The sequence below is a fragment of the Lynx rufus genome, unplaced genomic scaffold, assembly GCF_022079265.1.
Source record: "Lynx rufus isolate CCGP_SWC_20201006 ecotype Redwood Valley unplaced genomic scaffold, mLynRuf1.p SCAF_31, whole genome shotgun sequence".
Classification (NCBI taxonomy): Eukaryota; Metazoa; Chordata; class Mammalia; order Carnivora; family Felidae; genus Lynx; species Lynx rufus.
This window is the reverse complement of record NW_025814847.1, coordinates 4956257-4966810: the sequence shown is the minus strand read 5'-3', so window position 1 is coordinate 4966810 and position 10554 is coordinate 4956257.

Sequence of the window (10554 nt, the reverse complement as noted above, 5' to 3'; positions counted from 1 at the left end):
GTGAAAATAAGGCAGAAGCAAGTAATTATAAAATGCATTAACCTGTCATGGACAGAGAAGACACAGTCTATGGAAATAAACGAGAAAATAAAAGCTGGTGGGCTCCCGCGAGCAGTGAATCCGCAGATGAACGCCGGCTCCAGGCTCCACAGTCGAGTCCCTGGTGAATGAGAACCTGTTCTGCGTTTATGACTCAGGCACAACTTGCCTCCCACCCCCCAGCTCCCCATTGCATACAACGAATTAAACCCGATGTGAGGCAGGGTGGGTTTTATTCTAAGTATCGGGGAAGGGCTGGGACGTGGAGGGGGAGTTGGAGGGAGGCGACCTTGGCTGCAGCCGAGGTTTCCAGTCTGACGGAGGAGATCGGCCTCCTCCCTTTGGCCGGGCTGCTGCTCGGCTCCCGTTTCTCGTCTGCGGTCAGGGGCCACCCGTGTTGTCCAAATCAGACAGGCTTGCTCACCCTGGGCTTTAAGGTGCAGTCGGAGAGAGGGCGCCCCGGGGGGCTCCGTCCGTTAGGCGTCTGACTTCTGCTGGAGTCACGACCTCAGGTTCGTGAGTTCGAGTCCCACAACGGGTGAGCCAGAGCCCCCCCATCAGGTGAGCCCCGCTTCTCTCCCTCTCCCCCTCCCTCTGCGCCTCCCTCACTTGCGCCCTCTCTCTCAAGAAATAAAATAAAATAAAATGCCGTCGAAGAGGCCTTATTAATAGTTCATGGCGGGCAGAGGGGGGCCAGCAGGGTCTCTTACATTCGGAGGACACTGCCCTGCTGCCCACTTCCGGTCCCAGGTGAGTCTCGGCTGCCACCTGGGACCTGGGTCATTATAACCTGTTTGTTCTGAACTTCGGAGCCTGCCCCAGACCCGAGGGGTTCTGAGTGCTTCCTCTTCCCCCCTTTCTTAAAAAGTTACAACCAAGCACTCGGAAACGAGCGCCTCTGCCTGGGGACAGAGTGGCCCCCTGAGCAGCACAGTCACCTGGGCAGGCATCACCCACTGCCTGCCCCTCTCCCCCAGCCTGTCCTGCCCCCCCCAGCTCACCAGGACGGCCTCAGGTCACGGGCTGACCCTTCCACACGGCGCCTGCCAGGGCCCGTGAGCTCACTGGGCAACATGGAGACTTTGGAGGAACAGAATGCTGGAAAGGAAGATCGCAAACTGAAAAGCTTATACGAGACAAAGTGAAAGGGACACGTGAGAATATTCCTGGGTCTGGAGGTTGGGAGCCGTGACTTTCATCAGCTGTGGCAGCAGGGTGTGGTCTCGACTCCCGGTCCTTCTTCCTACCAGCTGAGCTCTCCCGTGGCCTGAGCCCCCGCTCAGGGCTCAGCTGTGCTGCAGGGCTAGGGCCGGGGTCCCGGGCTCGTCCCAGGTCCGGGTGGACCCAGGCGACGGAGCTGCGGCCACAGGGCTCCCCGCACCGGCGGCTGGTTCCTCCTCACACGCTCCTCCAGGCTCCCCCGGGTGACTCACCCACCCGCCTCCTCCGTCGGGCACGTCCGCCTTCCAACAAACCCGAGCAACCGTATCCCCCAAGCCTTCCCAGAGGTGGACCCCACGATGGGTGCATCACGGGTGTTTGCATTTCTGCTCATTAGAAGACATCGGCAGATAAGAATTTCTGATTTCCACCCCGTTTCTCAAGGAGGTCAAGCTGCGTAAAAACAACATCAGTAGCAAAACTTTGTTGGTCGATTTACATACTGTTCTCATAGATGATTTGGAAGAGGCTTGCTGTATTAAAATGCACATAATCACAACGAGATACCGCCTCACGCCTGCCGGAATGGCTGTTATCACAAAGACGAGAAGTGACAAGTGTTGGCGGGAACGGGAGTTGGTGCAGCCCCTGTGGAGAACAGCGTGTAGAATTACCTTGTGACCCAGTCATTCCGCTTCTGGGTATTTACCCAAAGGAGATGAAGTGTTACCTTGAAGAGACGTCTGCGCCCCATGCTCCCGCGGCATTGTTTAGAATCGCCAAGACGTAGACGCAACCTGAGTGTCCGCCGATGGATGACTGGATGAAGAGAATTCTAGAGACGCGGTGGAATTTTGTTCAGACGTAAAAAAGAAGGAAGTCCTACCGTTCGCGACAACGTGGAAGGACGCGGGGGGCATCGCGCTTAGGGAACGAAGCCGGAGAGGGACCAATATGGTGGGATCTCACGTCTCCGTGGAGTGTAAACACGGGACCAACCTGCCGACCACCAAGCTCATGGGCACGGGCAACAGGCGGGGGGCAGCAGCCCGGGGGTGTGGGGCACGGGCGAGGTGGGAGAGAGACGCAAGGAATACGAAATAAACACGCCCCGAGGACGTGGCGCTCGGCGCAGTGGCCACGGCCGGCAACAGCGCCTGGCGTGTGTCAAGGTTGCCGAGAGTGGGTCCTGGAAGTTCTCGGCACAAGAGACAAAGTTGTAACTGTGCGCGGTGGGGGTGTTGGGGAGACCGGTGTCTACTTCACGCTGCGTACGAATGGCCAACTGCTATGTTGAACACCTCAGACTAATACGTTGTATGTCAATTATACCTTAACAAAAACTGATGTAAGAACACACACACAGGGGCGCCCGGGCGGTTCAGTCGGTTGAGCAGCCAAGCCTTGACTTTGGCTCAGGTCACGACCTCACGAACCGTGTCCGGCTCCGCGCCGGGCCTGGGGCCCGCTTGTGACTCTCTCTGCCCCTCTCCCGCTCCCGCTCTCTCTTTCTCTCTCTCTCAAAACAAATAACTTAAAAAAAATACCCGTAGAATATATAAAATACAGATAGGAAACCGAATGATTCGGGAACCGCAGCCACCCTGCGCCTCCGTCATCCCTAAGAGCCAGGTGACGGTATCCTGGTCACGGGACTCCAGTGACCCGGAGGAGGTCACGTTCGGGAAGCTCTTCTCCGGAGGGCGGTTCGCGGCAGGACCCCAGCATCGGGGGCAGCTCAGGGACCGCCACCTCCCAGCCGCTCCTCTCCCACCCTCGTTTCCTTCTTTCCTTTACCGACGTCATGCTTCAGCCAATATTTGTTGAGGGCCTGCCGCGTGGCGTTTATTGCACTAGGTGCTGGGAGACGGAGACGCCCCAAACACGGACCCCACTTGCTGGCATCTGGCACCCAGCGTCAGGCGGCCACCCAAGGCCGCCTCATTGTGACCCGTCCGCCACAAAAATAAAGCGCAGCGTGGTTTACGGGAACAGACGCGGGCGCTGAGGGCAGGCAGACCCGGGTGCCGAGCCCGCTTGCTTTATCTGTCGGGGCCTCAGGTCCCTCGCCGCGAACTGTGATCGGTAGTAACTGCCTTTCGGGGCGATTGCGAAAATGACCTGAAACGGGTGCCAGGGAGACACGACAGCGGTTAACGTCACTGAGCACTTGCTCTGTGCCGGGCACATTTGCCCCGCTGACTCACGACAACCCTACGAGGCAGGTGCCGGTTTTCTAGAGGCCCAGAGGCGCCGAGCCGCCCGCACCGGGTCAGCCAGCCGGTCTGCGGCACAGCCCGGCTTCAAACCGCGGATTTGGCCCCGGCGCCCGTGGTCTCTGGGGCTGCCCCCCACGGCTTCTCAGCCCTGGCCGCGCATCAGGATCCTCCGTGGGGCTTTGGAAGTGGTGAGCGCTTTGCTGTCACCCTGGCAGATTCTGACCCGGTAGGTCTGGGATGAGGTCCGGGAACGTGTCGTTTGGGGGAGCTCCCCGGGGGATCCCGACGTGCCGAGAACCGGTGGGCGTTGAAGTAAATGATGGTTGTTATCAGCAGAGGGAGGGCGACGCGGAGGGCTTTGCGCAAGTGGGTCTTGAGGGATGCGGCAGAATTTTCTTGGCAGAATATAGGTAAGGGCTCTCCAGGCAGAGGGAACGTGCAAACCCCTGGGACTACAAGTACGTGAGACTGTGGCCCCAGTTGTGTGTGTGTGTGTGAGCCAGAGAGCCGCGGAGGGATGAGGAAAGGGGGGCAGGATGTGGGGAGGCTGGCAAGTGGGCTGGGGTCCCCCTGGGACAGAATTAGGAGTCACGGGGAAGCACGTGGACTTCATCCCGGAGAGCACGTGAGGAGCTGTCCTGTGGGCGCGACGGCATCTGATCTGTAGATGGTCTTTATTTGGAAGCCTGTCTTTGATTCCAAGAATTGTGGCATATTGAGGGAAAAGGAAGAGAGCAATTTACAATTAATTTAGCCAGAAGCATCAGAGCACTTTCGGTGGAGAAGAGAGGAGATTGCTGAAAATTGAATGCGCCGTGAAGTGGCTATTACTTCACTGGCTTCAGTTCGGAAGAAAAGGGAGGAAGAAAGGGTATTTCCCCAGCACGGGGTACGGAGGCATGACGGGGGGAGGGGACACCGGTCTCCGGGCCGGGCCTCCCCCTGTGGATGGTGGCAAGAAGGCCCTGAGTCGCTGCCTAGCACTCCATGTGCTACTGCGCACCGTCGATCTGCTGGTCTCGTTTGGGTCACTTCCGGCGTTTTGTTTGTTTGCTTTACAAATGATACTAGGTCACTGGATATGCACACACTCAGCTTCACTCATGCCAGATCGGGTCCCGAGTAGCTGTGCCCGCTGCATCCCCACTGGCCGTACTCCTAGCGCTGGGTGTCCTCTGACTTTCAGATCTTCTCTGTCCCTCTCGTGGCTGCGAAATAGCAGGTCGTCATTTCCGGTGGCATCTCCTCGATCGCCAGTGAAGTGGACCATCCTGCCATGTTTCTGGCCATTCGTGACTCCTTCTCGGTGCAATTCCTGTTCCTTCTTGTGCCTGTTTTTCCCAGATTGGCTTCCTGGAGTTTGTAAGTTGTACAAGTTGTAAACATCTCCCAGTCTGTGGTTCACCCTCTCACTTAACAGCAAGGGAACAGAAGGTTTTAATCTCGCGATATTCAGATTTGTCCATTATCCCCCTGTGGCCTGAGCTCTTGGAGTTTCGCGTCAGAAAAGATTTCCATCGTCTTCCGAAAGTGTCACAGGTTTTCTTTACGTTTGTGTTTTTAACCCAACCAGAATTAATGTTTGTGTGGCGATGTAAATAATCACTGTTTCAGTGCTGTTGACTGAAAAGTCCATTTCTCCTCCAACTGATTTGCAAGGCCCGTCCTCGAATAAATCAAGTTTCTGTAAATGGACGAGTCTGTCAGCTGTCTGCTGTTTTCCACTGTTCGGTCTGTGAACCTTCCCCTGTTCAAAGACCACATCTCCTTGATTACTAGAGCTTTCTGACGAGCCTTCCTGATGCGCGGTGAGTCCTCCTACCTTGTTCTCCTTCAGAAATGTCGGGCTTTTTTTTCCTTTTTGTATCAGTTTTACAATCGGCCTGTCAGGGTTCACACGTGTCATGGATTTCGACTGGCATTACATTAAGTTTATAGATTAATTTTGGGGAAAGTAAGCATCTATACAAATCTGAACACGGATATTTTCCTGTTTCTTTCAGCTTTCTCTATTGTCCTTTAATAATGTTCCATAATCTTCCCTGTGAAACTCCAGTACGTCTTTTGTTAGTTTATTGCTACATTTTTAAGATTTTTGGTTCCATTTTTAGATTTTTGGTTTCACTTCCTAGCTTCTTATTAATAGGGTATAGAAGTGTAATTAATTTTTATCTGTTGAATTCGTATCTAGCAACTATACGAACTCTGTTTATAGAAATATTATAAACATTATTTTATTGTGGTATTATATAATATAATAATAATATATTATTATTATTATTATTATTATTAATTCTAATGATTTTTCTCTACACGCTTTTGGGTAGACAGATGATTTTCTTCCTTTCTGATCCTTTCCCATGATTGTTCTAGCCATATTGCGATGCCGGGGCCCTCCTGCAGAAGTGGCAAGAGCAGGTGTCTTGATTTCATGGCGTCATGACGTATGATGTGTGTTGTAGGAAGATAACCTTTTGTAGATATCATTCATTGGGTTAAGAAAGCTGTCTTTTGTATTAATTTTCTGCTGCTGCGTAACAAGTTACCATATGTCAATGGTGCCCAACACACCTCTGTTAGCTCCGTTTGCATGGGTCAGCCTAGCTGCGGGGTTTGCTCCGAGCCCTACGGGAATGCAACCAGTGTACTGGCCAGGCTCCCGTCCCACCTGGAGCCTCGACGAGTCTTTTCCCCAAGCCCAATGAGGTGGTCGACAGAATTCATCACCCCCCCCCCCAGCTGTCTGGCTGAGGGCCCTAGCTTCCTACCGGCCGTGGGCGGCCCTGTGGCTTCCTGCCATGCAACCCTCTCCGTGGGCGGCTCACAGCATGTCTGCTTACGTGAATCTCTTGTGTCTGCTAAGGTGGAGTCCTTCTAATCACAGGGTTGACAGCCCCTCACCTTTGCCATATTCCTGCCCACACTCAACAGGAGTGGTTATTCTAGGGCGTGAGCCACTGGGTGATTGTACCACACGTTGGGTGCCCAGTTTGCTCAGTGTTTTTTTAATTAACCAATATTGAACTTGATTCATCTTTAAAAACCTACGATTACTAAATGATTTTTCTCTCTTGATGTGTTAATACGGTGAATTTTATTACTTTTCTAATATTAAGCAGTCATATTTGGGAGCTAAACCTACACCCAGCACGAGGCTTGATTCGCAACCCCGAGGTCAAGAGTCGCGTGCTCTTCCGGCTGAACCAGTCAGGCACCCTGAACTTTATTTCAATATAAACTCTATTTCTATTTCTTTTTTTTAATGTTTATTTATTTTTGAGAGAGAGAGAGAGAGCAAGGAAGGGTCAGAGAGAGGGAGACAGGTTCTCGCTGATAGCAGAGAGCCCAGAGATCACCAACCATGAGATCACGACCTGAGCTGAAGTCGGATGCGTAACCGATGGAGTCACCCGGGTGCCCCTCTATTTCTATTTCTCTTACTTTGTTATTTTTCTTACCAAATCCTAAAGTTACCAATATTTACCTTCCTTTCAAATAATACCAAGATGACTCTTACTGCGCTCATCACTGCAGTTATAACATGACACACGACACGACGTGATATGGAGTGACACGACACGACACGGACGACATGATGTGATGTGACCCGACAGGACACAGGACACAAAATGACAGGGCATGGCATGACGTGATATCACACTCCCTGACATCATATGACATGGCATGATGTGACGGGTCGTTGCCTGCTTTGGTCTCTTCTTGTAGAACCCGGCTGCTTCATTTAACACGCTCCTCCGTGGCTCCCCCTCCTCCCCCCCTTCCGCCTTGCCGGAAGAGGTGCACCCCAGAGTCCATTCTGACACCCTCACTTTCCTTGTTGTCTGATTTGATTTTTGTGTTTTAAACTTTTATTCCTTTCTTTCCTTCTTTCTTTCTTTCTTCTAGAGACAGAGACTGCATGAGTGGGGGAGAGGGCAGAGGGGCAGAAGGAGAGAGAGAATTAAGGCAGGCTCCATGCTGAGCGCAGAGCCTGATGTGGGGCTCAATCCCATGACTCTGAGATCGTGATCCGAGCCGAGTGGGACGCTCAACCGACTGAACCACCAGGTGCCCACGTTTTCCTTTGATTCTCATTCTGGTTACTCCTCTGGGAAATCAGACAAGTGCACAGAAGTTTGGTTCTTCTCCACCAGGACTCTTTATGTTGGATGCGGCCAAAAATCCACCTCTAAATGGCTTTGCTATAAAGCAAAGTTACTGGCTCAGGTGACTGGAAGATTCAGTCGGTGGCTCCGAGGATGTCACCAAGGTCCCCGTTGCTCTCCACCTCTGCTTTCTGTGTGGTTGTAGCTCACCCTCATGCCCCACACATTGGCCCCCTGTCAACCCCACCTCCCGCCTCGTGACACAAATGGTTGTATCAGTTCCTGGGGAAGACCGTCTTCTCTGGAGGCCCGGCTCTGGGACCCATTTGCCCACGTCGGCCTGATTTGAGGCAGCTGCCCATCCCTGAACGAGGGCGGTAAGGTAAGATAGTTGGCTGGAACCTGCCCAAGCCCACCAGGTCTGGAAGTAGGATTCATCCCGCCCGAATGCATAGTGGACGTGGGGGAGGGGTGAGTTCACCCCAAACCCGTGGCTATTGGCTGGAGCACCGGGGGAGTGGGTGCTCCACTCCCACCAGAGGCAATGAACGAGCATGTCCCTCACCGTGCTCCTGGAGAGAGGACTGAGGCTGTCAGCACCCCTTCCTGACGTTCAGACAACGCCAGAGGGTTATTTGCTCATTGGACCCGAACCCAAACCGAATAGGGTCCTGTGGTCCCAAATTTGAGACTCAAGGAAACGTTGCATTGCCGTTCTCAGAAAAAATTCCCTGAGACATCCGAAGTGGAACTACGTTTAGGACTTCTGGATTCTGAAACTCCGCAGAATTATGTATCCACCTTCTTCCAAGAGGTCAGGAGGTAGAAGGTGGGGAGGGTGTTTGAAGAAAGGACAGAAGTCCTGGTGTTTACCCCGATGAGTGACGGCGCGTGGGTGCCCCTGCCGTTCACGTTCTCTCGCAGGAACACCTGATTGTTGCCAAGCGATACCCAGTGTTGGAGAGTCGGAGGCAGGACTGGTTTGGAAAGAAGCCTCTCCCGAGAGGACGCTGCCCGTAGGCAGAGGCAATGCCGTGTCCTCGTCTCCCACTTCCGTTTTCCAGGGGACAGGACTGCATTTCCAGAGAGGCTATTGGGTGTGACTCATCCCTGGGAAAAATGAAGTGTAAATTTCAAATTCATGCTGCCGACATGAGATTAAGCCCTGGCCGACCTTCATGGGCTCTGTGCAGCAGTGACTGAAACAAGGGTCAGTGGCCTGGACCACCGTGAGCGTAATCCACCGCAATGTTGGGCATAGAGTCGCGTTATTTTAATAATCTCGTTTAATGTCTCCTAACCAGCGGGGGCCCTTGGAGATTTGCAAGTGTTAGCTCTAAATTCTTTACACGAAAGGCAGATGAATTTGAAAGTGATCGTTGCCCCTGGAATACGGATACCCTTGTTTGCAGGGGGTCGGTAATGCGGGCGCTGGGCGTCCTGTGTGGTGTGAACACGTGCTCGGGGGGAGCAGGGCCCCCTGGGTTCACGTGGCATTTGCGAGATGGATGGGGGCTCCGGGGTGAAGGCCGGACGGTGGAGAGGCGCCGGGCAGGCCTGGCTTTCCGCGCCGGCACGGAAGGCGCCCGCGACGTGCCCGCGACGCGCCGGTCCCTGCGCTAAGGTTTGCTTTGGGGCAGGTCACTTCTCTGGGCCGCGAGGTGCGGGTGTGACGCGCCCCGAGGAGCTTTCTCCCAGAGGCGTCGGGGTCCCCTGTGCCCCAGGTCGCTGTGCTCCCGGATGGCCGGCAGGGGGCGCTGTCCCTCGAGGGCCCGGAATTCCGCCGAAGTGTCCGGATCCGAGAACCGGGCCCACTTTCGGCTTCCAGCTTTCACAGCTGCGCATCCGCCTTCCTTAAGACAGAGGACAGCGTTTTATCTAAGGGCGAGAGGTGGTTGGGAGGGGGTCAGTGAGTGTCACTTGGCGGGCTCCCTGCCTTGTGTTGGGTTTACCGCGTCCCCGGCCAGAGAGGACACGTTACTTCTCCTCGTGACCGTGTCCGGTAAGGAGGACGCGGCTGGACCCGCCCGGGTCCTTGCGCAGCGTGGCCCGGACGGAGCACCTGCCTGGAGGAGGGGGAGGGCGCGGCGGCCGGGCCCGGAACACTCCTGGCCGCCCCGAGAGCTTCGTGGGCAGAAGGGACAGGAGCCAGGCAGGCCGACAGGGACCGGAGCGGCGGGGGGAGCCCCGGCCCTCGTCCAGCTGTCACGCCCACGCTCCTCGCCAACGGTGTGGGGGAGGCGCAGGTCCCGGGGAGCACCGGCCCGGCGGGTGCTGGTCACCTCACCAGGCTCCCGATCGGTGCTCAACTCTGGGCACCTCGTAGAACCGCCTGGGGGCTCCAGGGTCTCGCGTTCTGGAGCAGCAGGGCTTGGGGGCGCTGAGCTTGCTGCCTCCCAAAGATTCCCGGGCGAGCAAGGGCCGACAACCTCTGCTCACGCCGGTGGAGTGAGTGGGGTGTAGCCTGCGGGCCCCTGTGGACACCCAGGCTTGCGGGCTGCACACGCGTGTCCTCGCGCCCCTGGGCGCACTCCCCTCCCCGCTCCAGGCTGCTGGGGACCGCGTGTCTGCACGCCGGCCCCCGGCGTCCTGAGTCTGGCTCCTCCGTCAGCACCAGCAAGATCCGGGCCTAAAACAGACAGGCTTCTCCAGGGGCCTCTGCTCCCAACCTAAATTAAGACTTCCTCCTTTAACAAGTCCTGTTTTCGCAAGTGTGGTCCAAGGGAAGGAAGCAGAGACAATTAGAGGAACTTGGCGGCCTGCACGTTGGGTGTTGGGTTGGAGCCCGCTCCCCTGTTGATGCCCTTTTTCTCGGGCCTCAGTTTGACAGGAGGTGGCAAAGGCCACAGGCTCAGCCCTGCCTCCGTGGTGAGCCCCCACCCAGCCTCGGAGCCTCCCCACCTCGGCCTCGGAGCCCCTGCCTGGCCGCTCAGCTTCAGGGGCCGCTGGCCTGGTCTCTGCATGCCACCCTCGGGCCACCCAGCCCGGACCCCAAGCCTCCAGGTTCCTGCTCACTCCCGATGCGCTAA